General features: G+C 46.2%; 44 non-coding genes across 44 annotated transcripts; all 44 read right to left on the reverse strand.

Moving 5' to 3' along the window:
- Positions 1-103: 103 nt before the first annotated feature.
- LOC148858445 (5S ribosomal RNA) lies at positions 104-222 on the reverse strand. Its single transcript, XR_016096621.1, has one exon. It is a non-coding gene; the product is annotated as a 5S ribosomal RNA (ribosomal RNA).
- A 359-nt stretch (positions 223-581) lies between these two features.
- Positions 582-700, reverse strand: LOC148858446 (5S ribosomal RNA). Its single transcript, XR_016095969.1, has one exon. It is a non-coding gene; the product is annotated as a 5S ribosomal RNA (ribosomal RNA).
- A 358-nt stretch (positions 701-1,058) lies between these two features.
- Positions 1,059-1,177, reverse strand: LOC148858447 (5S ribosomal RNA). Its single transcript, XR_016096033.1, has one exon. It is a non-coding gene; the product is annotated as a 5S ribosomal RNA (ribosomal RNA).
- Positions 1,178-1,532: 355 nt separating this feature from the next.
- LOC148858448 (5S ribosomal RNA) lies at positions 1,533-1,651 on the reverse strand. The gene has a single exon (XR_016096491.1). It is a non-coding gene; the product is annotated as a 5S ribosomal RNA (ribosomal RNA).
- A 359-nt stretch (positions 1,652-2,010) lies between these two features.
- LOC148858449 (5S ribosomal RNA) lies at positions 2,011-2,126 on the reverse strand. Its single transcript, XR_016097218.1, has one exon. It is a non-coding gene; the product is annotated as a 5S ribosomal RNA (ribosomal RNA).
- Positions 2,127-2,485: 359 nt separating this feature from the next.
- Positions 2,486-2,601, reverse strand: LOC148858450 (5S ribosomal RNA). The gene has a single exon (XR_016098186.1). It is a non-coding gene; the product is annotated as a 5S ribosomal RNA (ribosomal RNA).
- A 359-nt stretch (positions 2,602-2,960) lies between these two features.
- Positions 2,961-3,079, reverse strand: LOC148858451 (5S ribosomal RNA). Its single transcript, XR_016096511.1, has one exon. It is a non-coding gene; the product is annotated as a 5S ribosomal RNA (ribosomal RNA).
- Positions 3,080-3,438: 359 nt separating this feature from the next.
- Positions 3,439-3,557, reverse strand: LOC148858452 (5S ribosomal RNA). The gene has a single exon (XR_016096867.1). It is a non-coding gene; the product is annotated as a 5S ribosomal RNA (ribosomal RNA).
- Positions 3,558-3,917: 360 nt separating this feature from the next.
- Positions 3,918-4,036, reverse strand: LOC148858453 (5S ribosomal RNA). Its single transcript, XR_016096635.1, has one exon. It is a non-coding gene; the product is annotated as a 5S ribosomal RNA (ribosomal RNA).
- Positions 4,037-4,396: 360 nt separating this feature from the next.
- LOC148858454 (5S ribosomal RNA) lies at positions 4,397-4,515 on the reverse strand. The gene has a single exon (XR_016097816.1). It is a non-coding gene; the product is annotated as a 5S ribosomal RNA (ribosomal RNA).
- Positions 4,516-4,874: 359 nt separating this feature from the next.
- Positions 4,875-4,993, reverse strand: LOC148858455 (5S ribosomal RNA). Its single transcript, XR_016096622.1, has one exon. It is a non-coding gene; the product is annotated as a 5S ribosomal RNA (ribosomal RNA).
- Positions 4,994-5,352: 359 nt separating this feature from the next.
- On the reverse strand, positions 5,353-5,471 carry LOC148858456 (5S ribosomal RNA). The gene has a single exon (XR_016096466.1). It is a non-coding gene; the product is annotated as a 5S ribosomal RNA (ribosomal RNA).
- Positions 5,472-5,829: 358 nt separating this feature from the next.
- LOC148858457 (5S ribosomal RNA) lies at positions 5,830-5,948 on the reverse strand. Its single transcript, XR_016096044.1, has one exon. It is a non-coding gene; the product is annotated as a 5S ribosomal RNA (ribosomal RNA).
- Positions 5,949-6,307: 359 nt separating this feature from the next.
- LOC148858458 (5S ribosomal RNA) lies at positions 6,308-6,426 on the reverse strand. The gene has a single exon (XR_016096106.1). It is a non-coding gene; the product is annotated as a 5S ribosomal RNA (ribosomal RNA).
- A 359-nt stretch (positions 6,427-6,785) lies between these two features.
- LOC148858459 (5S ribosomal RNA) lies at positions 6,786-6,904 on the reverse strand. The gene has a single exon (XR_016097435.1). It is a non-coding gene; the product is annotated as a 5S ribosomal RNA (ribosomal RNA).
- Positions 6,905-7,262: 358 nt separating this feature from the next.
- On the reverse strand, positions 7,263-7,378 carry LOC148858460 (5S ribosomal RNA). The gene has a single exon (XR_016097867.1). It is a non-coding gene; the product is annotated as a 5S ribosomal RNA (ribosomal RNA).
- Positions 7,379-7,737: 359 nt separating this feature from the next.
- On the reverse strand, positions 7,738-7,853 carry LOC148858461 (5S ribosomal RNA). The gene has a single exon (XR_016097763.1). It is a non-coding gene; the product is annotated as a 5S ribosomal RNA (ribosomal RNA).
- Positions 7,854-8,212: 359 nt separating this feature from the next.
- On the reverse strand, positions 8,213-8,331 carry LOC148858462 (5S ribosomal RNA). Its single transcript, XR_016096512.1, has one exon. It is a non-coding gene; the product is annotated as a 5S ribosomal RNA (ribosomal RNA).
- Positions 8,332-8,690: 359 nt separating this feature from the next.
- On the reverse strand, positions 8,691-8,809 carry LOC148858463 (5S ribosomal RNA). Its single transcript, XR_016096513.1, has one exon. It is a non-coding gene; the product is annotated as a 5S ribosomal RNA (ribosomal RNA).
- Positions 8,810-9,169: 360 nt separating this feature from the next.
- LOC148858464 (5S ribosomal RNA) lies at positions 9,170-9,288 on the reverse strand. The gene has a single exon (XR_016097817.1). It is a non-coding gene; the product is annotated as a 5S ribosomal RNA (ribosomal RNA).
- A 359-nt stretch (positions 9,289-9,647) lies between these two features.
- On the reverse strand, positions 9,648-9,766 carry LOC148858465 (5S ribosomal RNA). Its single transcript, XR_016096623.1, has one exon. It is a non-coding gene; the product is annotated as a 5S ribosomal RNA (ribosomal RNA).
- Positions 9,767-10,125: 359 nt separating this feature from the next.
- On the reverse strand, positions 10,126-10,244 carry LOC148858466 (5S ribosomal RNA). Its single transcript, XR_016095970.1, has one exon. It is a non-coding gene; the product is annotated as a 5S ribosomal RNA (ribosomal RNA).
- A 358-nt stretch (positions 10,245-10,602) lies between these two features.
- LOC148858467 (5S ribosomal RNA) lies at positions 10,603-10,721 on the reverse strand. Its single transcript, XR_016096056.1, has one exon. It is a non-coding gene; the product is annotated as a 5S ribosomal RNA (ribosomal RNA).
- A 355-nt stretch (positions 10,722-11,076) lies between these two features.
- On the reverse strand, positions 11,077-11,195 carry LOC148858468 (5S ribosomal RNA). The gene has a single exon (XR_016096492.1). It is a non-coding gene; the product is annotated as a 5S ribosomal RNA (ribosomal RNA).
- A 359-nt stretch (positions 11,196-11,554) lies between these two features.
- LOC148858469 (5S ribosomal RNA) lies at positions 11,555-11,670 on the reverse strand. The gene has a single exon (XR_016097219.1). It is a non-coding gene; the product is annotated as a 5S ribosomal RNA (ribosomal RNA).
- A 359-nt stretch (positions 11,671-12,029) lies between these two features.
- LOC148858470 (5S ribosomal RNA) lies at positions 12,030-12,145 on the reverse strand. The gene has a single exon (XR_016098187.1). It is a non-coding gene; the product is annotated as a 5S ribosomal RNA (ribosomal RNA).
- Positions 12,146-12,504: 359 nt separating this feature from the next.
- Positions 12,505-12,623, reverse strand: LOC148858471 (5S ribosomal RNA). Its single transcript, XR_016096514.1, has one exon. It is a non-coding gene; the product is annotated as a 5S ribosomal RNA (ribosomal RNA).
- A 359-nt stretch (positions 12,624-12,982) lies between these two features.
- On the reverse strand, positions 12,983-13,101 carry LOC148858472 (5S ribosomal RNA). Its single transcript, XR_016096868.1, has one exon. It is a non-coding gene; the product is annotated as a 5S ribosomal RNA (ribosomal RNA).
- Positions 13,102-13,461: 360 nt separating this feature from the next.
- Positions 13,462-13,580, reverse strand: LOC148858473 (5S ribosomal RNA). Its single transcript, XR_016096636.1, has one exon. It is a non-coding gene; the product is annotated as a 5S ribosomal RNA (ribosomal RNA).
- A 360-nt stretch (positions 13,581-13,940) lies between these two features.
- Positions 13,941-14,059, reverse strand: LOC148858474 (5S ribosomal RNA). Its single transcript, XR_016097818.1, has one exon. It is a non-coding gene; the product is annotated as a 5S ribosomal RNA (ribosomal RNA).
- Positions 14,060-14,418: 359 nt separating this feature from the next.
- Positions 14,419-14,537, reverse strand: LOC148858475 (5S ribosomal RNA). Its single transcript, XR_016096074.1, has one exon. It is a non-coding gene; the product is annotated as a 5S ribosomal RNA (ribosomal RNA).
- A 359-nt stretch (positions 14,538-14,896) lies between these two features.
- On the reverse strand, positions 14,897-15,015 carry LOC148858476 (5S ribosomal RNA). Its single transcript, XR_016095971.1, has one exon. It is a non-coding gene; the product is annotated as a 5S ribosomal RNA (ribosomal RNA).
- A 355-nt stretch (positions 15,016-15,370) lies between these two features.
- Positions 15,371-15,489, reverse strand: LOC148858477 (5S ribosomal RNA). The gene has a single exon (XR_016097746.1). It is a non-coding gene; the product is annotated as a 5S ribosomal RNA (ribosomal RNA).
- Positions 15,490-15,844: 355 nt separating this feature from the next.
- Positions 15,845-15,963, reverse strand: LOC148858478 (5S ribosomal RNA). The gene has a single exon (XR_016096494.1). It is a non-coding gene; the product is annotated as a 5S ribosomal RNA (ribosomal RNA).
- Positions 15,964-16,322: 359 nt separating this feature from the next.
- LOC148858479 (5S ribosomal RNA) lies at positions 16,323-16,438 on the reverse strand. The gene has a single exon (XR_016097771.1). It is a non-coding gene; the product is annotated as a 5S ribosomal RNA (ribosomal RNA).
- A 359-nt stretch (positions 16,439-16,797) lies between these two features.
- Positions 16,798-16,916, reverse strand: LOC148858480 (5S ribosomal RNA). Its single transcript, XR_016097875.1, has one exon. It is a non-coding gene; the product is annotated as a 5S ribosomal RNA (ribosomal RNA).
- Positions 16,917-17,275: 359 nt separating this feature from the next.
- Positions 17,276-17,394, reverse strand: LOC148858481 (5S ribosomal RNA). The gene has a single exon (XR_016097256.1). It is a non-coding gene; the product is annotated as a 5S ribosomal RNA (ribosomal RNA).
- Positions 17,395-17,754: 360 nt separating this feature from the next.
- Positions 17,755-17,873, reverse strand: LOC148858482 (5S ribosomal RNA). Its single transcript, XR_016097044.1, has one exon. It is a non-coding gene; the product is annotated as a 5S ribosomal RNA (ribosomal RNA).
- Positions 17,874-18,233: 360 nt separating this feature from the next.
- On the reverse strand, positions 18,234-18,352 carry LOC148858483 (5S ribosomal RNA). The gene has a single exon (XR_016097819.1). It is a non-coding gene; the product is annotated as a 5S ribosomal RNA (ribosomal RNA).
- A 359-nt stretch (positions 18,353-18,711) lies between these two features.
- Positions 18,712-18,830, reverse strand: LOC148858484 (5S ribosomal RNA). Its single transcript, XR_016097075.1, has one exon. It is a non-coding gene; the product is annotated as a 5S ribosomal RNA (ribosomal RNA).
- A 359-nt stretch (positions 18,831-19,189) lies between these two features.
- On the reverse strand, positions 19,190-19,308 carry LOC148858485 (5S ribosomal RNA). The gene has a single exon (XR_016096075.1). It is a non-coding gene; the product is annotated as a 5S ribosomal RNA (ribosomal RNA).
- Positions 19,309-19,667: 359 nt separating this feature from the next.
- LOC148858486 (5S ribosomal RNA) lies at positions 19,668-19,786 on the reverse strand. Its single transcript, XR_016095972.1, has one exon. It is a non-coding gene; the product is annotated as a 5S ribosomal RNA (ribosomal RNA).
- A 355-nt stretch (positions 19,787-20,141) lies between these two features.
- Positions 20,142-20,260, reverse strand: LOC148858487 (5S ribosomal RNA). Its single transcript, XR_016098078.1, has one exon. It is a non-coding gene; the product is annotated as a 5S ribosomal RNA (ribosomal RNA).
- Positions 20,261-20,615: 355 nt separating this feature from the next.
- Positions 20,616-20,734, reverse strand: LOC148858488 (5S ribosomal RNA). The gene has a single exon (XR_016096495.1). It is a non-coding gene; the product is annotated as a 5S ribosomal RNA (ribosomal RNA).
- Positions 20,735-21,062: the final 328 nt, after the last annotated feature.

Consider the following 21,062-nt stretch of genomic DNA (forward strand, 5'->3'; position numbering starts at 1 on the left):
CCGCAAATGGTCCGAATATCCGGCTCGTTGTTTCCTGATGTCTCGCCGAAATGACATATGGAATTTGCAAATAGTATATCAAAAATAAAATATTAATAAAATTGGGGTGCAACACGAGGACTTCCCAGGAGGTCACCCATCCTAGTACTACTCTCGCCCAAGCACGCTTATCTTCGAAGTTCTGATGGGATCCGGTGCATTAGTGCTGGTATGATCGCACCCGTTTGCTTCTTGTTCGCTTTAATCTTTATGCACTCACTATCTTGCTCCCCTCCATTAATTCTTTCAGACTTGAAAAAACGGTTTATGCAACTTTCCTCCCTTGGTAACCGTGCACAAGCTCCCAGGTGAGCGGAGTTATTCCTTTCTAGATCTGCCGCATCCTCGGATAAATGTAGTAATATCACGGGGCCCACAATGCACGACGAATGCCAAAAGCCCAGTTTTGCACCGTTCCCATTCAGTAATGACGGTCGTGCCGCAAATGGTCCGAGTATCCGGCACGTTGTTTCCAGTTGTCTCGCCGAAACGACAGATGGAATTTGCAAATAGTATATCAAAAATAATATATTAATAAAATTGGGGTGCAACACGAGGACTTCCCAGGAGGTCACCCATCCTAATACTACTCTCGCCCAGGCACGCTTAACTTCGGAGTTCTGATGGGATCCGGTGCATTAGTGCTGGTATGATCGCACCCGTTTTCTTCTTGTTCGCTTTAGTCTTTATGCACTCACTATCTTGCTCCCCTCCATTAATTCTTTCAGACTTGAAAAAACGGTGTATGCAACTTTCCTCCCTTGGTTACCGTGCACAAGCTTCAGGTGAGCGGAGTTATTCCTTTCTAGATCTGCCGCATCCTCGGATAAATGTAGTAATATCACGGGGCCCACAATGCACGACGAAAGCCAAAAGCCCGGTTTTGCACCGTTCCCATTCAGTAATGACAGTCGTTCCGCAAATGGTCCGAGTATCCGACACATTGTTTCCTGTTGTCTCGCCGAAACGACATATGGAATTTGCCAATAGTAAATCAAAAATAAAATATTTATAAAATTGGGGTGCAACACGAGGACTTCCCAGGAGGTCACCCATCCTAGTACTACTCTCGCCCAAGCACGCTTAACTTCGGAGTTCTGATGGGATCCGGTGCATTAGTGCTGGTATGATCGCACCCGTTTGCGTCTTGTTCGCAGAAATGTTTATGCACTCAATGTCTTGCTCCCCTCCATTAATCCTTTCAGATTTGAAAAAACGGTGTATGCAACTTTCCTCCTTGGTAACCGTGCACAAGCTCCCAGGTGAGCGGAGTTATTCCTTTCTTGATCTGCCGCATCCCCGGATAAATGTAATATCGCGGGGCCCACAATGCACGACGAATGCCAAAAGCCCGGTTTTGCACCGTTCCCATTCAGTAATGACGGTCGTTCCGCAAATGGTCCGAGTATCCGGCACGTTGTTTCCTGTTTTCTCGCCGAAACGACATATGGAATTTGCAAATAGTATATCAAAAATAAAATATTAATAAAATTGGGGTGCAACACGAGGACTTCCAAGGAGGTCACCCATCCTAGTACTACTCTCGCCCAAGCACACTTAACTTCGGAGTTCTGATGGGATCCGGTGCATTAGTGCTGGTATGATCGCACCCGTTTGCATCTTGTTCGCAGAAATCTTTATGCACTCACTGTCTTGCTCCCCTCCATTAATCCTTTCAGATTTGAAAAAACGGTGTATGCAACTTTCCTCCCTTGGTAACCGTGCACAAGCTCCTAGGTGAGCGGAGTTATTCCTTTGTAGATCTGCCGCATCCCCGGATAAATGTTGTAATATCATGGGGCCCACAATGCACGACGAATGCCTAACGCCCGGTTTTGCACCGTTCCCATTCAGTAATGACGGTCGTTCCCCAAATGGTCCGAGTATCCGGCACGTTGTTTCCTGTTGTCTCGCCGAAAAGACATATGGAATTTGCATATAGTATATCAAAAATAAAATATTAATAAAATTGGGGTGCAACACGAGGACTTCCCAGGTCACCCATCCTAGTACTACTCTCGCCCAAGCACGCTTAACTTCGGAGTTCTGATGGGATCCGGTGCATTAGTGCTGGTATGATCGCACCCGTTTGCTTCTTGTTCGCTTTAATCTTTATGCAATCACTATCTTGCTCCCCTCCATTAATTCTTTTAGACTTGAAAAAACGGTGTATGCAACTTTCCTCCCTTGGTAACCGTGCACAAGCTCCCAGGTGAGCGGAGTTAGTCCTTTCTAGATCTGTCGCTGCCCCGGATAAATGTAGTAATATCGCGGGGCCCACAATGCACGACGAATGCCAAAAGAAAGGTTTTGCACCGTTCCCATTCAGTAATGACGGTCGTGCCGCAAATGGTACGAGTATCCGGCACATTGTTTCCAGTTGTCTCGCCGAAACGACATATGGAATTTGCAAATAGTATATCAAAAATAAAATATTAATAAAATTGGGGTGCAACACGAGGACTTCCCAGGTCACCCATCCTAGTACTACTCTCGCCCAAGCACGCTTAACTTCGGAGTTCTGAAGGGATCCGGTGCATTAGTGCTGGTATGATCGCACCAGTTTTCTTCTTGTTCGCTTTAATCTTTATGCACTCACTATCTTGCTCCCCTCCATTAATTCTTTCAGACTTGAAAAAACGGTGTATGCAACTTTCCTCCCTTGGTAACCGTGCACAAGCTCCCAGGTGAGCGGAGTTATTCCTTTCTTGATCTGCCGCATCCCCGGATAAATGTAGTAATATCGCGGGGCCCACAATGCACGACGAATGCCAAAAGCCCGGTTTTGCACCGTTCCCATTCAGTAATGACGGTCGTTCCGCAAATGGTCCGAGTATCCGGCACGTTGTTTCCAGTTGTCTCGCCGAAACGACATATGGAATTTTTAAATAGTATATCAAAAATAAAATATTAATAAAATTGGGGTGCAACACGAGGACTTCCCAGGAGGTCACCCATCCTAGTAGTACTCTCGCCCAAGCACGCTTAACTTCGGAGTTCTGATGGGATCCGGTGCATTAGTGCTGGTATGATCGCACCCGTTTGCTTCTTGTTCGCTTTAATCTTTATGCACTCATTATCTTGCTCCCCTCCGTTAATTCTTTCAGACTTGAAAAAACGGTGTATGCAACTTTCCTCCCTTGGTAACCGTGCACAAGCTCCCAGGTGAGCGGAGTTATTCCTTTCTAGATCTGCCGCATCCCCGGATAAATGTAGTAATATCGCGGGGCCCACAATGCACGACGAATGCCAAAAGCCCGGTTTTGCACCGTTCTCATTCAGTAATGACGGTCGTTCCGCAAATGGTCCGAGTATCCGGCACGTTGTTTCCTGTTGTCTCGCCGAAACGACATATGGAATTTGCAAATAGTATATCAAAAATAAAATATTAATAAAATTGGGGTGCAACACGAGGACTTCCCTGGAGGTCACCCATCCTAGTACTACTCTCGCCCAAGCACGCTTAACTTCGGAGTTCTGATGGGATCCGGTGCATTAGTGCTGTTATGATCGCACCCGTTTGCTTCTTGTTCGCTTTAATCTTTATGCACTCACTATCTTGCTCCCCTCCATTTATTCTTTCAGACTTGAAAAAACGGTTTATGCAACTTTCCTCCCTTGGTAACCGTGCACAAGCTCCCAGGTGAGCGGAGTTATTCCTTTTCTATATCTGCCGCATCCTCGGATAAATGTAGTAATATCACGGGGCCCACAATGCACGACGAATGCCTACAGCCTAGTTTTGCACCGTTCCCATTCAGTAATGACGGTCGTGCCGCAAATGGTCCGAGTATCCGGCACGTTGTTTCCAGTTGTCTCGCCGAAACGACATATAGAATTTGCAAATAGTATATAAAAAATAAAATATTAATAAAATTGGGGTGCAACACGAGGACTTCCCAGGAAGTCACCCATCCTAGTACTACTCTCGCCCAAGCACGCTTAACTTCGGAGTTCTGATGGGATCCGGTGCATTAGTGCTGGTATGATCGCATCCGTTTGCTTCTTGTTCGCTTTAATCTTTATGCACTCACTATCTTGCTCCCCTCCATAAATTCTTTCAGACTTGAAAAAACGGTTTATGCAACTTTCCTCCCTTGGTAACCGTGCACAAGCTCCCAGGTGAGCGGAGTTATTCCTTTTCTATATCTGCCGCATCCTCGGATAAATGTAGTAATATCACGGGCCCCACAATGCACGACGAATGCCTAAAGCCCAGTTTTGCACCGTTCCCATTCAGTAATGACGGTCGTGCCGCAAATGGTCCGAGTATCCGGCACGTTGTTTCCAGTTGTCTCGCCGAAACGACATATAGAATTTGCAAATAGTATATCAAAAATAAAATATTAATAAAATTGGTGTGCAACACGAGGACTTCCCAGGAGGTCACCCATCCTAATACTACTCTCGCCCAAGCACGCTTAACTTCGGAGTTCTGATGGGATCCGGTGCATTAGTGCTGGTATGATCGAACCCGTTTGCATCTTGTTCGCAGGAATCTTTATGCACTCACTATCTTGCTCCCCTCCATTAATTCTTTCAGACTTGAAAAAACGGTGTATGCAACTTTCCTCCCCTGGTAACCGTGCACAAGCTCCCAGGTGAGCGGAGTTATTCCTTTCTAGATCTGCCGCATCCCCGGATAAATGCAGTAATATCGCGGGGCCCACAATGCAGGACGAATGCCAAAAGCCCGGTTTTGCACCGTTCCCATTCGTTATTGACGGAGGTGCCGCAAATGGTCCGAATATCCGGCTCGTTGTTTCCTGATGTCTCGCCGAAATGACATATGGAATTTGCAAATAGTATATCAAAAATAAAATATTAATAAAATTGGGGTGCAACACGAGGACTTCCCAGGAGGTCACCCATCCTAGTACTACTCTCGCCCAAGCACGCTTATCTTCGAAGTTCTGATGGGATCCGGTGCATTAGTGCTGGTATGATCGCACCCGTTTGCTTCTTGTTCGCTTTAATCTTTATGCACTCACTATCTTGCTCCCCTCCATTAATTCTTTCAGACTTGAAAAAACGGTTTATGCAACTTTCCTCCCTTGGTAACCGTGCACAAGCTCCCAGGTGAGCGGAGTTATTCCTTTCTAGATCTGTCGCTGCCCCGGATAAATGTAGTAATATCGTGGGGCCCACAATGCACTATGAATGCCAAAAGACCGGTTTTGCACCGTTCCCATTCAGTAATGACGGTCGTGCCGCAAATGGTCCGAGTATCCGGCACGTTGTTTCCAGTTGTCTCGCCGAAACGACATATGGAATTTGCAAATAGTATATCAAAAATAAAATATTAATAAAATTGGGGTGCAACATGAGGACTTCCCAGGAGGTCACCCATCCTAGTACTACTCTCGCCCAAGCACGCTTAACTTCGGAGTTCTGATGGGATCCGGTGCATTAGTGCTGGTATGATCGCACCCGTTTTCTTCTTGTTCGCTTTAATCTTTATGCACTCACTATCTTGCTCCCCTCCATTAATTCTTTCAGACTTGAAAAAACGGTGTATGCAACTTTCCTCCCTTGGTTACCGTGCACAAGCTTCAGGTGAGCGGAGTTATTCCTTTCTAGATCTGCAGCATCCTCGGATAAATGTAGTAATATCACGGGGCCCACAATGCACGACGAATGCCAAAAGCCCGGTTTTGCACCGTTCCCATTCAGTAATGACAGTCGTTCCGCAAATGGTCCGAGTATCCGACACATTGTTTCCTGTTGTCTCGCCGAAACGACATATGGAATTTGCCAATAGTATATCAAAAATAAAATATTAATAAAATTGGGGTGCAACACGAGGACTTCCCAGGAGGTCACCCATCCTAGTACTACTCTCGCCCAAGCACGCTTAACTTCGGAGTTCTGATGGGATCCGGTGCATTAGTGCTGGTATGATCGCACCCGTTTGCTTCTTGTTCGCTTTAATCTTTATGCACTCACTATCTTGCTCCCCTCCATTAATTCTTTCAGATTTGAAAAACCGGTGTATGCAACTTTCCTCCCTTGGTAACCGTGCACAAGATCCCAGGTGAGCGGAGTTATTCCTTTCTAGATCTGTCGCTGCCCCGGGTAAAAGTAGTAATATCGTGGGGCCCACAATGCACTATGAATGCCAAAAGACCGGTTTTGCACCGTTCCCATTCAGTAATGACGGTCGTGCCGCAAATGGTCCGAGTATCCGGCACGTTGTTTCCAGTTGTCTCGCCGAAACGACATATGGAATTTGCCAATAGTATATCAAATATAAAATATTAATAAAATTGGGGTGCAACACGAGGACTTCCCAGGAGGTCACCCATCCTAGTACTACTCTCGCCCAAGCATGCTTAACTTCGGAGTTCTGATGGGATCCGGTGCATTAGTGCTGGTATGATCGCACCCGTTTGCTTCTTGTTCGCTTTAATCTTTATGCACTCACTATCTTGCTCCCCTCCATTAATTCTTTCAGACTTGAAAAAACGGTGTATGCAACTTTCCTCCCTTGGTAACCGTGCACAAGCTCCCAGTTGAGCGGAGTTATTCCTTTCTAGATCTGTCGCTGCCCCGGATAAATGTAGTAATATCGTGGGGCCCACAATGCACTATGAATGCCAAAAGACCGGTTTTGCACCGTTCCCATTCAGTAATGACGGTCGTGCCGCAAATGGTCCGAGTATCCGGCACGTTGTTTCCTGTTGTCTCGCCGAAACGACATATGGAATTTGCAAATAGTATATCAAAAATAAAATATTACTAAAATTGGGGTGCAACACGAGGACTTCCCAGGAGGTCACCCATCCTAGTGCTACTCTCGCCCAAGCACGCTTAACTTCGGAGTTCTGATGGGATCCGGTGCATTAGTACTAGTATGATCGCACCCGTTTGCTTTTGTTCGCTTTAATCTTTATGCACTCATTATCTTGCTCCCCTCCGTTAATTCTTTCAGACTTGAAAAAACGGTGTATACAACTTTCCTCCCTTGGTTACCGTGCACAAGCTCCCAGGTGAGCGGAGTTATTCCTTTCTAGATCTGCCGCATCCCCGGATAAATGTTGTAATATCATGGGGCCCACAATGCACGACGAATGCCAAACGCCCGGTTTTGCACCGTTCCCATTCAGTAATGACGGTCGTTCCCCAAATGGTCCGAGTATCCGGCACGTTGTTTCCTGTTGTCTCGCCGAAACGACATATGGAATTTGCATATAGTATATCAAAAATAAAATATTAATAAAATTGGGGTGCAGCACGAGGACTTCCCAGGTCACCCATCCTAGTACTACTCTCGCCCAAGCACGCTTAACTTCGGAGTTCTGATGGGATCCGGTGCATTAGTGCTGGTATGATCGCACCCGTTTGCTTCTTGTTCGCTTTAATCTTTATGCAATCACTATCTTGCTCCCCTCCATTAATTCTTTTAGACTTGAAAAAACGGTGTATGCAACTTTCCTCCCTTGGTAACCGTGCACAAGCTCCCAGGTGAGCGGAGTTAGTCCTTTCTAGATCTGTCGCTGCCCCGGATAAATGTAGTAATATCGCGGGGCCCACAATGCATGACGAATGCCAAAAGAAAGGTTTTGCACCGTTCCCATTCAATAATGACGGTCGTGCCGCAAATGGTACGAGTATCCGGCACGTTGTTTCCAGTTGTCTCGCCGAAACGACATATGGAATTTGCAAATAGTATATCAAAAATAAAATATTAATAAAATTGGGGTGCAACACGAGGACTTCCCAGGTCACCCATCCTAGTACTACTCTCGCCCAAGCACGCTTAACTTCGGAGTTCTGATGGGATCCGGTGCATTAGTGCTGGTATGATCGCACCAGTTTTCTTCTTGTTCGCTTTAATCTTTATGCACTCACTATCTTGCTCCCCTCCATTAATTCTTTCAGACTTGAAAAAACGGTGTATGCAACTTTCCTCCCTTGGTAACCGTGCACAAGCTCCCAGGTGAGCGGAGTTATTCCTTTCTTGATCTGCCGCATCCCCGGATAAATGTAGTAATATCGCGGGGCCCACAATGCACGACGAATGCCAAAAGCCCGGTTTTGCACCGTTCCCATTCAGTAATGACGGTCGTTCCGCAAATGGTCCGAGTATCCGGCACGTTGTTTCCAGTTGTCTCGCCGAAACGACATATGGAATTTGCAAATAGTATATCAAAAATAAAATATTAATAAAATTGGGGTGCAACACGAGGACTTCCCAGGAGGTCACCCATCCTAGTAGTACTCTCGCCCAAGCACGCTTAACTTCGGAGTTCTGATGGGATCCGGTGCATTAGTGCTGGTATGATCGCACCCGTTTGCTTCTTGTTCGCTTTAATCTTTATGCACTCATTATCTTGCTCCCCTACGTTAATTCTTTCAGACTTGAAAAAACGGTGTATGCAACTTTCCTCCCTTGGTAACCGTGCACAAGCTCCCAGGTGAGCGGAGTTATTCCTTTCTAGATCTGCCGCATCCCCGGATAAATGTAGTAATATCGCGGGGCCCACAATGCACGACGAATGCCAAAAGCCCGGTTTTGCACCGTTCCCATTCAGTAATGACGGTCGTTCCGCAAATGGTCCGAGTATCCGGCACGTTGTTTCCAGTTGTCTCGCCGAAACGACATATGGAATTTGCAAATAGTATATCAAAAATAAAATATTAATAAAATTGGGGTGCAACACGAGGACTTCCCAGGAGGTCACCCATCCTAGTAGTACTCTCGCCCAAGCACGCTTAACTTCGGAGTTCTGATGGGATCCGGTGCATTAGTGCTGGTATGATCGCACCCGTTTGCTTCTTGTTCGCTTTAATCTTTATGCACTCATTATCTTGCTCCCCTCCGTTAATTTTTTCAGACTTGAAAAAACGGTTTATGCAACTTTCCTCCCTTGGTAACCGTGCACAAGCTCCTAGGTGAGCGGAGTTATTCCTTTTCTATATCTGCCGCATCCTCGGATAAATGTAGTAATATCACGGGCCCCACAATGCACGACGAATGCCTAAAGCCCAGTTTTGCACCGTTCCCATTCAGTAATGACGGTCGTGCCGCAAATGGTCCGAGTATCCGGCACGTTGTTTCCAGTTGTCTCGCCGAAACGACATTTAGAATTTGCAAATAGTATATCAAAAATAAAATATTAATAAAATTGGTGTGCAACACGAGGACTTCCCAGGAGGTCACCCATCCTAATACTACTCTCGCCCAAGCACGCTTAACTTCGGAGTTCTGATGGGATCCGGTGCATTAGTGCTGGTATGATCGAACCCGTTTGCATCTTGTTCGCAGGAATCTTTATGCACTCACTATCTTGCTCCCCTCCATTAATTCTTTCAGACTTGAAAAAACGGTGTATGCAACTTTCCTCCCTTGGTAACCGTGCACAAGCTCCCAGGTGAGCGGAGTTATTCCTTTCTAGATCTGCCGCATCCCCGGATAAATGCAGTAATATCGCGGGGCCCACAATGCAGGACGAATGCCAAAAGCCCGGTTTTGCACCGTTCCCATTCGTTAATGACGGTCGTGCCGCAAATGGTCCGAATATCCGGCTCGTTGTTTCCTGATGTCTCGCCGAAATGACATATGGAATTTGCAAATAGTATATCAAAAATAAAATATTAATAAAATTGGGGTGCAACACGAGGACTTCCCAGGAGGTCACCCATCCTAGTACTACTCTCGCCCAAGCACGCTTATCTTCGAAGTTCTGATGGGATCCGGTGCATTAGTGCTGGTATGATCGCACCCGTTTGCTTCTTGTTCGCTTTAATCTTTATGCACTCACTATCTTGCTCCCCTCCATTAATTCTTTCAGACTTGAAAAAACGGTTTATGCAACTTTCCTCCCTTGGTAACCGTGCACAAGCTCCCAGGTGAGCGGAGTTATTCCTTTCTAGATCTGCCGCATCCTCGGATAAATGTAGTAATATCACGGGGCCCACAATGCACGACGAATGCCAAAAGCCCAGTTTTGCACCGTTCCCATTCAGTAATGACGGTCGTGCCGCAAATGGTCCGAGTATCCGGCACGTTGTTTCCAGTTGTCTCGCCGAAACGACAGATGGAATTTGCAAATAGTATATCAAAAATAATATATTAATAAAATTGGGGTGCAACACGAGGACTTCCCAGGAGGTCACCCATCCTAATACTACTCTCGCCCAGGCACGCTTAACTTCGGAGTTCTGATGGGATCCGGTGCATTAGTGCTGGTATGATCGCACCCGTTTTCTTCTTGTTCGCTTTAGTATTTATGCACTCACTATCTTGCTCCCCTCCATTAATTCTTTCAGACTTGAAAAAACGGTGTATGCAACTTTCCTCCCTTGGTTACCGTGCACAAGCTTCAGGTGAGCGGAGTTATTCCTTTCTAGATCTGCCGCATCCTCGGATAAATGTAGTAATATCACGGGGCCCACAATGCACGACGAAAGCCAAAAGCCCGGTTTTGCACCGTTCCCATTCAGTAATGACAGTCGTTCCGCAAATGGTCCGAGTATCCGACACATTGTTTCCTGTTGTCTCGCCGAAACGACATATGGAATTTGCCAATAGTAAATCAAAAATAAAATATTAATAAAATTGGGGTGCAACACGAGGACTTCCCAGGAGGTCACCCATCCTAGTACTACTCTCGCCCAAGCACGCTTAACTTCGGAGTTCTGATGGGATCCGGTGCATTAGTGCTGGTATGATCGCACCCGTTTGCGTCTTGTTCGCAGAAATGTTTATGCACTCAATGTCTTGCTCCCCTCCATTAATCCTTTCAGATTTGAAAAAACGGTGTATGCAACTTTCCTCCTTGGTAACCGTGCACAAGCTCCCAGGTGAGCGGAGTTATTCCTTTCTTGATCTGCCGCATCCCCGGATAAATGTAATATCGCGGGGCCCACAATGCACGACGAATGCCAAAAGCCCGGTTTTGCACTGTTCCCATTCAGTAATGACGGTCGTTCCGCAAATGGTCCGAGTATCCGGCACGTTGTTTCCTGTTTTCTCGCCGAAACGACATATGGAATTTGCAAATAGTATATCAAAAATAAAATATTAATAAAATTGGGGTGCAACACGAGGACTTCCAAGGAGGTCACCCATCCTAGTACTACTCTCGCCCAAGCACACTTAACTTCGGAGTTCTGATGGGATCCGGTGCATTAGTGCTGGTATGATCGCACCCGTTTGCATCTTGTTCGCAGAAATCTTTATGCACTCACTGTCTTGCTCCCCTCCATTAATCCTTTCAGATTTGAAAAAACGGTGTATGCAACTTTCCTCCCTTGGTAACCGTGCACAAGCTCCTAGGTGAGCGGAGTTATTCCTTTGTAGATCTGCCGCATCCCCGGATAAATGTTGTAATATCATGGGGCCCACAATGCACGACGAATGCCAAACGCCCGGTTTTGCACCGTTCCCATTCAGTAATGACGGTCGTTCCCCAAATGGTCCGAGTATCCGGCACGTTGTTTCCTGTTGTCTCGCCGAAACGACATATGGAATTTGCATATAGTATATCAAAAATAAAATATTAATAAAATTGGGGTGCAACACGAGGACTTCCCAGGTCACCCATCCTAGTACTACTCTCGCCCAAGCACGCTTAACTTCGGAGTTCTGATGGGATCCGGTGCATTAGTGCTGGTATGATCGCACCCGTTTGCTTCTTGTTCGCTTTAATCTTTATGCAATCACTATCTTGCTCCCCTCCATTAATTCTTTTAGACTTGAAAAAACGGTGTATGCAACTTTCCTCCCTTGGTAACCGTGCACAAGCTCCCAGGTGAGCGGAGTTAGTCCTTTCTAGATCTGTCGCTGCCCCGGATAAATGTAGTAATATCGCGGGGCCCACAATGCACGACGAATGCCAAAAGAAAGGTTTTGCACCGTTCCCATTCAGTAATGACGGTCGTGCCGCAAATGGTACGAGTATCCGGCACATTGTTTCCAGTTGTCTCGCCGAAACGACATATGGAATTTGCAAATAGTATATCAAAAATAAAATATTAATAAAATTGGGGTGCAACACGAGGACTTCCCAGGTCACCCATCCTAGTACTACTCTCGCCCAAGCACGCTTAACTTCGGAGTTCTGAAGGGATCCGGTGCATTAGTGCTGGTATGATCGCACCAGTTTTCTTCTTGTTCGCTTTAATCTTTATGCACTCACTATCTTGCTCCCCTCCATTAATTCTTTCAGACTTGAAAAAACGGTGTATGCAACTTTCCTCCCTTGGTAACCGTGCACAAGCTCCCAGGTGAGCGGAGTTATTCCTTTCTTGATCTGCCGCATCCCCGGATAAATGTAGTAATATCGCGGGGCCCACAATGCACGACGAATGCCAAAAGCCCGGTTTTGCACCGTTCCCATTCAGTAATGACGGTCGTTCCGCAAATGGTCCGAGTATCCGGCACGTTGTTTCCAGTTGTCTCGCCGAAACGACATATGGAATTTTTAAATAGTATATCAAAAATAAAATATTAATAAAATTGGGGTGCAACACGAGGACTTCCCAGGAGGTCACCCATCCTAGTAGTACTCTCGCCCAAGCACGCTTAACTTCGGAGTTCTGATGGGATCCGGTGCATTAGTGCTGGTATGATCGCACCCGTTTGCTTCTTGTTCGCTTTAATCTTTATGCACTCATTATCTTGCTCCCCTCCGTTAATTCTTTCAGACTTGAAAAAACGGTGTATGCAACTTTCCTCCCTTGGTAACCGTGCACAAGCTCCCAGGTGAGCGGAGTTATTCCTTTCTAGATCTGCCGCATCCCCGGATAAATGTAGTAATATCGCGGGGCCCACAATGCACGACGAATGCCAAAAGCCCGGTTTTGCACCGTTCTCATTCAGTAATGACGGTCGTTCCGCAAATGGTCCGAGTATCCGGCACGTTGTTTCCTGTTGTCTCGCCGAAACGACATATGGAATTTGCAAATAGTATATCAAAAATAAAATATTAATAAAATTGGGGTGCAACACGAGGACTTCCCTGGAGGTCACCCATCCTAGTACTACTCTCGCCCAAGCACGCTTAACTTCGGAGTTCTGATGGGATCCGGTGCATTAGTGCTGTTATGATCGCACCCGTTTGCTTCTTGTTCGCTTTAATCTTTATGCACTCACTATCTTGCTCCCCTCCATTTATTCTTTCAGACTTGAAAAAACGGTTTATGCAACTTTCCTCCCTTGGTAACCGTGCACAAGCTCCCAGGTGAGCGGAGTTATTCCTTTTCTATATCTGCCGCATCCTCGGATAAATGTAGTAATATCACGGGGCCCACAATGCACGACGAATGCCTACAGCCCAGTTTTGCACCGTTCCCATTCAGTAATGACGGTCGTGCCGCAAATGGTCCGAGTATCCGGCACGTTGTTTCCAGTTGTCTCGCCGAAACGACATATAGAATTTGCAAATAGTATATAAAAAATAAAATATTAATAAAATTGGGGTGCAACACGAGGACTTCCCAGGAAGTCACCCATCCTAGTACTACTCTCGCCCAAGCACGCTTAACTTCGGAGTTCTGATGGGATCCGGTGCATTAGTGCTGGTATGATCGCATCCGTTTGCTTCTTGTTCGCTTTAATCTTTATGCACTCACTATCTTGCTCCCCTCCATAAATTCTTTCAGACTTGAAAAAACGGTTTATGCAACTTTCCTCCCTTGGTAACCGTGCACAAGCTCCCAGGTGAGCGGAGTTATTCCTTTTCTATATCTGCCGCATCCTCGGATAAATGTAGTAATATCACGGGCCCCACAATGCACGACGAATGCCTAAAGCCCAGTTTTGCACCGTTCCCATTCAGTAATGACGGTCGTGCCGCAAATGGTCCGAGTATCCGGCACGTTGTTTCCAGTTGTCTCGCCGAAACGACATTTAGAATTTGCAAATAGTATATCAAAAATAAAATATTAATAAAATTGGTGTGCAACACGAGGACTTCCCAGGAGGTCACCCATCCTAATACTACTCTCGCCCAAGCACGCTTAACTTCGGAGTTCTGATGGGATCCGGTGCATTAGTGCTGGTATGATCGAACCCGTTTGCATCTTGTTCGCAGGAATCTTTATGCACTCACTATCTTGCTCCCCTCCATTAATTCTTTCAGACTTGAAAAAACGGTGTATGCAACTTTCCTCCCTTGGTAACCGTGCACAAGCTCCCAGGTGAGCGGAGTTATTCCTTTCTAGATCTGCCGCATCCCCGGATAAATGCAGTAATATCGCGGGGCCCACAATGCAGGACGAATGCCAAAAGCCCGGTTTTGCACCGTTCCCATTCGTTAATGACGGTCGTGCCGCAAATGGTCCGAATATCCGGCTCGTTGTTTCCAGATGTCTCGCCGAAATGACATATGGAATTTGCAAATAGTATATCAAAAATAAAATATTAATAAAATTGGGGTGCAACACGAGGACTTCCCAGGAGGTCACCCATCCTAGTACTACTCTCGCCCAAGCACGCTTAACTTCGAAGTTCTGATGGGATCCGGTGCATTAGTGCTGGTATGATCGCACCCGTTTGCTTCTTGTTCGCTTTAATCTTTATGCACTCACTATCTTGCTCCCCTCCATTAATTCTTTCAGACTTGAAAAAACGGTTTATGCAACTTTCCTCCCTTGGTAGCCGTGCACAAGCTCCCAGGTGAGCGGAGTTATTCCTTTCTAGATCTGCCGCATCCTCGGATAAATGTAGTAATATCACGGGGCCCACAACGCACGACGAATGCCAAAAGCCCAGTTTTGCACCGTTCCCATTCAGTAATGACGGTCGTGCCGCAAATGGTCCGAGTATCCGGCACGTTGTTTCCAGTTGTCTCGCCGAAACGACAGATGGAATTTGCAAATAGTATATCAAAAATAATATATTAATAAAATTGGGGTGCAACACGAGGACTTCCCAGGAGGTCACCCATCCTAATACTACTCTCGCCCAGGCACGCTTAACTTCGGAGTTCTGATGGGATCCGGTGCATTAGTGCTGGTATGATCGCACCCGTTTGTGTCTTGTTCCAAGAAATCTTTATGCACTCAATGTCTTGCTCCCCTCCATTAATCCTTTCAGATTTGAAAAAACGGTGTATGCAAATTTCCTCCTTGGTAACCGTGCACAAGCTCCAAGCTGAGCGGAGTTATTCCTTAGAAGATCTGCCGCATCCCCGGATAAATTTAATTTCGCGGGGCCCACAATGCACAACGAATGCCAAAAGCCCGGTTTTGCACCGTTCCCATTCAGTAATGACGGTCGTTCCGCAAATGGTCCGAGTATCCGGCACGTTGTTTCCTGTTTTCTCGACGAAACGACATATGGAATTTGCAAATAGTATATCAAAAATAAAATATTAATAAAATTGGGGTGCAACACGAGGACTTCCAAGGATGTCACCCATCCTAGTACTACTCTCGCCCAAGCACACTTAACTTCGGAGTTCTGATGGGATCCGGTGCATTAGTGCTGGTATGATCGCACCCGTTTGCGTCTTGTTCGCAGAAATGTTTATGCACTCAATGTCTTGCTCCCCTCCATTAATCCTTTCAGATTTGAAAAAACGGTGTATGCAAATTTCCTCCTTGGTAACCGTGCACAAGCTCCCAGGTGAGCGGAGTTATTCCTTAGAAGATCTGCCGCATCCCCGGATAAATGTAATATCGCGGGGCCCACAATGCACGACGAATGCCAAAAGCCCGGTTTTGCACCGTTCCCATTCAGTAATGACGGTCGTTCCGCAAATGGTCCGAGTATCCGGCACGTTGTTTCCTGTTTTCTCGCCGAAACGACATATGGAATTTGCAAATAGTATATCAAAAATAAAATATTAATAAAATTGGGGTGCAACACGAGGACTTCCAAGGAGGTCACCCATCCTAGTACTACTCTCGCCCAAGCACACTTAACTTCGGAGTTCTGATGGGATCCGGTGCATTAGTGCTGGTATGATCGCACCCGTTTGCATCTTGTTCGCAGAAATCTTTATGCACTCACTGTCTTGCTCCCCTCCATTAATCCTTTCAGATTTGAAAAAACGGTGTATGCAACTTTCCTCCCTTGGTAACCGTGCACAAGCTCCTAGGTGAGCGGAGTTATTCCTTTGTAGATCTGCCGCATCCCCGGATAAATGTTGTAATATCATGGGGCCCACAATGCACGACGAATGCCAAACGCCCGGTTTTGCACCGTTCCCATTCAGTAATGACGGTCGTTCCCCAAATGGTCCGAGTATCCGGCACGTTGTTTCCTGTTGTCTCGCCGAAACGACATATGGAATTTGGATATAGTATATCAAAAATAAAATATTAATAAAATTGGTGTGCAACACGAGGACTTCCCAGGTCACCCATCCTAGTACTACTCTCGCCCAAGCACGCTTAACTTCGGAGTTCTGATGGGATCCGGTGCATTAGTGCTGGTATGATCGCACCCGTTTGCTTCTTGTTCGCTTTAATCTTTATGCAATCACTATCTTGCTCCCCTCCATTAATTCTTTTAGACTTGAAAAAACGGTGTATGCAACTTTCCTCCCTTGGTAACCGTGCACAAGCTCCCAGGTGAGCGGAGTTAGTCCTTTCTAGATCTGTCGCTGCCCCGGATAAATGTAGTAATATCGCGGGGCCCACAATGCACGACGAATGCCAAAAGAAAGGTTTTGCACCGTTCCCATTCAGTAATGACGGTCGTGCCGCAAATGGTCCGAGTATCCGGCACGTTGTTTCCAGTTGTCTCGCCGAAACGACATATGGAATTTGCAAATAGTATATCAAAAATAAAATATTAATAAAATTGAGTTGCAACACGAGGACTTCCCAGGAAGTCACCCATCCTAGAACTACTCTCGCCCAAGCACGCTTAACTTCGGAGTTCTGATGGGATCCGGTGCATTAGTGCTGGTATGATCGCACCCGTTTTCTTCTTGTTCGCTTTAATCTTTATGCACTCACTATCTTGCTCCCCTCCATTAATTCTTTCAGACTTGAAAAAACGGTGTATGCAACTTTCCTCCCTTGGTAACCGTGCACAAGCTCCCAGGTGAGCGGAGTTATTCCTTTCTAGATCTGCCGCATCCCCGGATAAATGTAGTAATATCGCGGGGCCCACAATGCACGACGAATGCCAAAAGCCCGGTTTTGCACCGTTCCCATTCAGTAATGACGGTCGTTCCGCAAATGGTCCGAGTATCCGGCACGTTGTTTCCAGTTGTCTCGCCGAAACGACATATGGAATTTGCAAATAGTATATCAAAAATAAAATATTAATAAAATTGGGGTGCAACACGAGGACTTCCCAGGAGGTCACCCATCCTAATACTACTCTCGCCCAAGCACGCTTAACTTCGGAGTTCTGATGGGATCCGGTGCATTAGTGCTGGTATGATCGAACCCGTTTGCATCTTGTTCGCAGGAATCTTTATGCACTCACTATCTTGCTCCCCTCCATTAATTCTTTCAGACTTGAAAAAACGGTGTATGCAACTTTCCTCCCTTGGTACCCGTGCACAAGCTCCCATGTGAGCGGAGTTATTCCTTTTCTATATCTGCCGCATCCTCGGATAAATGTAGTAATATCACGGGGCCCACAATGCACGACGAATGCCTACAGCCCAGTTTTGCACCGTTCCCATTCAGTAATGACGGTCGTGCCGCAAATGGTCCGAGTATCCGGCACGTTGTTTCCAGTTGTCTCGCCGAAACGACATATAGAATTTGCAAATAGTATATCAAAAATAAAATATTAATAAAATTGGGGTGCAACACGAGGACTTCCCAGGAGGTCACCCATCCTAGTACTACTCTCGCCCAAGCACACTTAACTTCGGAGTTCTGATGGGATCCGGTGCATTAGTGCTGGTATGATCGCATCTGTTTGCTTCTTGTTCGCTTTAATCTTTATGCACTCACTATCTTGCTCCCCTCCATTAATTCTTTCAGACTTGAAAAAACGGTTTATGCAACTTTCCTCCCTTGGTAACCGTGCACAAGCTCCCAGGTGAGCGAAGTTATTCCTTTTCTATATCTGCCGCATCCTCGGATAAATGTAGTAATATCACGGGCCCCACAATGCACGACGAATGCCAAAAGCCCAGTTTTGCACCGTTCCCATTCAGTAATGACGGTCGTGCCGCAAATGGTCCGAGTATCCGGCACGTTGTTTCCAATTGTCTCGCCGAAACGACATTTAGAATTTGCAAATAGTATATCAAAAATAAAATATTAATAAAATTGGTGTGCAACACGAGGACTTCCCAGGAGGTCACCCATCCTAATACTACTCTCGCCCAAGCACGCTTAACTTCGGAGTTCTGATGGGATCCGGTGCATTAGTGCTGGTATGATCGAACCCGTTTGCATCTTGTTCGCAGGAATCTTTATGCACTCACTATCTTGCTCCCCTCCATTAATTCTTTCAGACTTGAAAAAACGGTGTATGCAACTTTCCTCCCTTGGTAACCGTGCACAAGCTCCCTGGTGAGCGGAGTTATTCCTTTCTAGATCTGCCGCATCCCCGGATAAATGCAGTAATATCGCGGGGCCCACAATACACGACGAATGCCAAAAGCCCGGTTTTGCACCGTTCCCATTCAGTAATGACGGTCGTTCCGCAAATGGTCCGAGTATCCGGCACGTTGTTTCTAGTTGTCTCGCCGAAACGACATATGGAATTTGCAAATAGTATATCAAAAATAAAATATTAATAAAATTGGGGTGCAACACGAGGACTTCGCAGGAGGTCACCCATCCTAATACTACTCTCACCCAAGCACGCTTAACTTCGGAGTTCTGATGGGATCCGGTGCATTAGTGCTGGTATGATCGCACCCGTTTGCGTCTTGTTCGCAGAAATCTTTATGCACTCACTGTCTTGCTCCCCTCCATTAATCCTTTCAGATTTGAAAAAATGGTGTATGCAAATTTCCTCCCTTGGTAACCGTGCACAAGTTCCCAGGTGAGCGGAGTTATTCCTTTCTAGATCTGCCGCATCCCCGGATAAATGTAGTAATATCGTGGGGCCCACAATGCACGACGAATACCCAAAGCCCGGTTTTGCACTGTTCCCATTCAGTAATGACAGTCGTTCCGCAAATGGTCCGAGTATCCGGCACGTTGTTTCCTATTGTCTCGCCGAAACGACATATGGAATTTGCAAATAGTATATCAAAAATAAAATATTAATAAAATTGGGGTGCAACACGAGGACTTCCCAGGAGGTCACCCATCCTAGTACTACTCTCGCCCAAGCACGCTTAACTTCGAAGTTCTGATGGGATCCGGTGCATTAGTGCTGGTATGATCGCACCCGTTTGCTTCTTGTTCGCTTTAATCTTTATGCACTCACTATCTTGCTCCCCTCCATTAATTCTTTCAGACTTGAAAAAACGGTTTATGCAACTTTCCTCCCTTGGTAACCGTGCACAAGCTCCCAGGTGAGCGGAGTTATTCCTTTCTAGATCTGCCGCATCCTCGGATAAATGTAGTAATATCACGGGGCCCACAACGCACGACGAATGCCAAAAGCCCAGTTTTGCACCGTTCCCATTCAGTAATGACGGTCGTGCCGCAAATGGTCTGAGTATCCGGCACGTTGTTTCCAGTTGTCTCGCCGAAACGACAGATGGAATTTGCAAATAGTATATCAAAAATAATATATTAATAAAATTGGGGTGCAACACGAGGACTTCCCAGGAGGTCACCCATCCTAATACTACTCTCGCCCAGGCACGCTTAACTTCGGAGTTCTGATGGGATCCGGTGCATTAGTGCTGGTATGATCGCACCCGTTTGCGTCTTGTTCGAAGAAATCTTTATGCACTCAATGTCTTGCTCCCCTCCATTAATCCTTTCAGATTTGAAAAAACGGTGTATGCAAATTTCCTCCTTGGTAACCGTGCACAAGCTCCAAGCTGAGCGGAGTTATTCCTTAGATGATCTGCCGCATCCCCGGATAAATTTAATTTCGCGGGGCCCACAATGCACGACGATTGCCAAAAGCCCGGTTTTGCACCGTTCCCATTCAGTAATGACGGTCGTTCCGCAAATGGTCCGAGTATCCGGCACGTTGTTTCCTGTTTTCTCGACGAAACGACATATGGAATTTGCAAATAGTATATCAAAAATAAAATATTAATAAAATTGGGGTGCAACACGAGGACTTCCAAGGATGTCACCCATCCTAATACTACTCTCGCCCAAGCACACTTAACTTCGGAGTTCTGATGGGATCCGGTGCATTAGTGCTGGTATGATCGCACCCGTTTGCGTCTTGTTCGCAGAAATGTTTATGCACTCAATGTCTTGCTCCCCTCCATTAATCCTTTCAGATTTGAAAAAACGGTGTATGCAAATTTCCTCCTTGGTAACCGTGCACAAGCTCCCAGGTGAGCGGAGTTATTCCTTAGAAGATCTGCCGCATCCCCGGATAAATGTAATATCGCGGGGCCCACAATGCACGACGAATGCCAAAAGCCCGGTTTTGCACCGTTCCCATTCAGTAATGACGGTCGTTCCGCAAATGGTCCGAGTATCCGGCACGTTGTTTCCTGTTTTCTCGCCGAAACGACATATGGAATTTGCAAATAGTATATCAAAAATAAAATATTAATAAAATTGGGGTGCAACACGAGGACTTCCAAGGAGGTCACCCATCCTAGTACTACTCTCGCCCAAGCACACTTAACTTCGGAGTTCTGATGGGATCCGGTGCATTAGTGCTGGTATGATCGCACCCGTTTGCATCTTGTTCGCAGAAATCTTTATGCACTCACTGTCTTGCTCCCCTCCATTAATCCTTTCAGATTTGAAAAAACGGTGTATGCAACTTTCCTCCCTTGGTAACCGTGCACAAGCTCCTAGGTGAGCGGAGTTATTCCTTTGTAGATCTGCCGCATCCCCGGATAAATGTTGTAATATCATGGGGCCCACAATGCACGACGAATGCCAAACACCCGGTTTTGCACCGTTCCCATTCAGTAATGACGGTCGTTCCCCAAATGGTCCGAGTATCCGGCACGTTGTTTCCTGTTGTCTCGCCGAAACGACATATGGAATTTGGATAT

Source organism: Nelumbo lutea, chromosome 4 (assembly GCF_056320005.1).
Source record: "Nelumbo lutea isolate HS-2025 chromosome 4, American lotus-T2T, whole genome shotgun sequence".
Taxonomy (NCBI): domain Eukaryota; kingdom Viridiplantae; phylum Streptophyta; class Magnoliopsida; order Proteales; family Nelumbonaceae; genus Nelumbo; species Nelumbo lutea.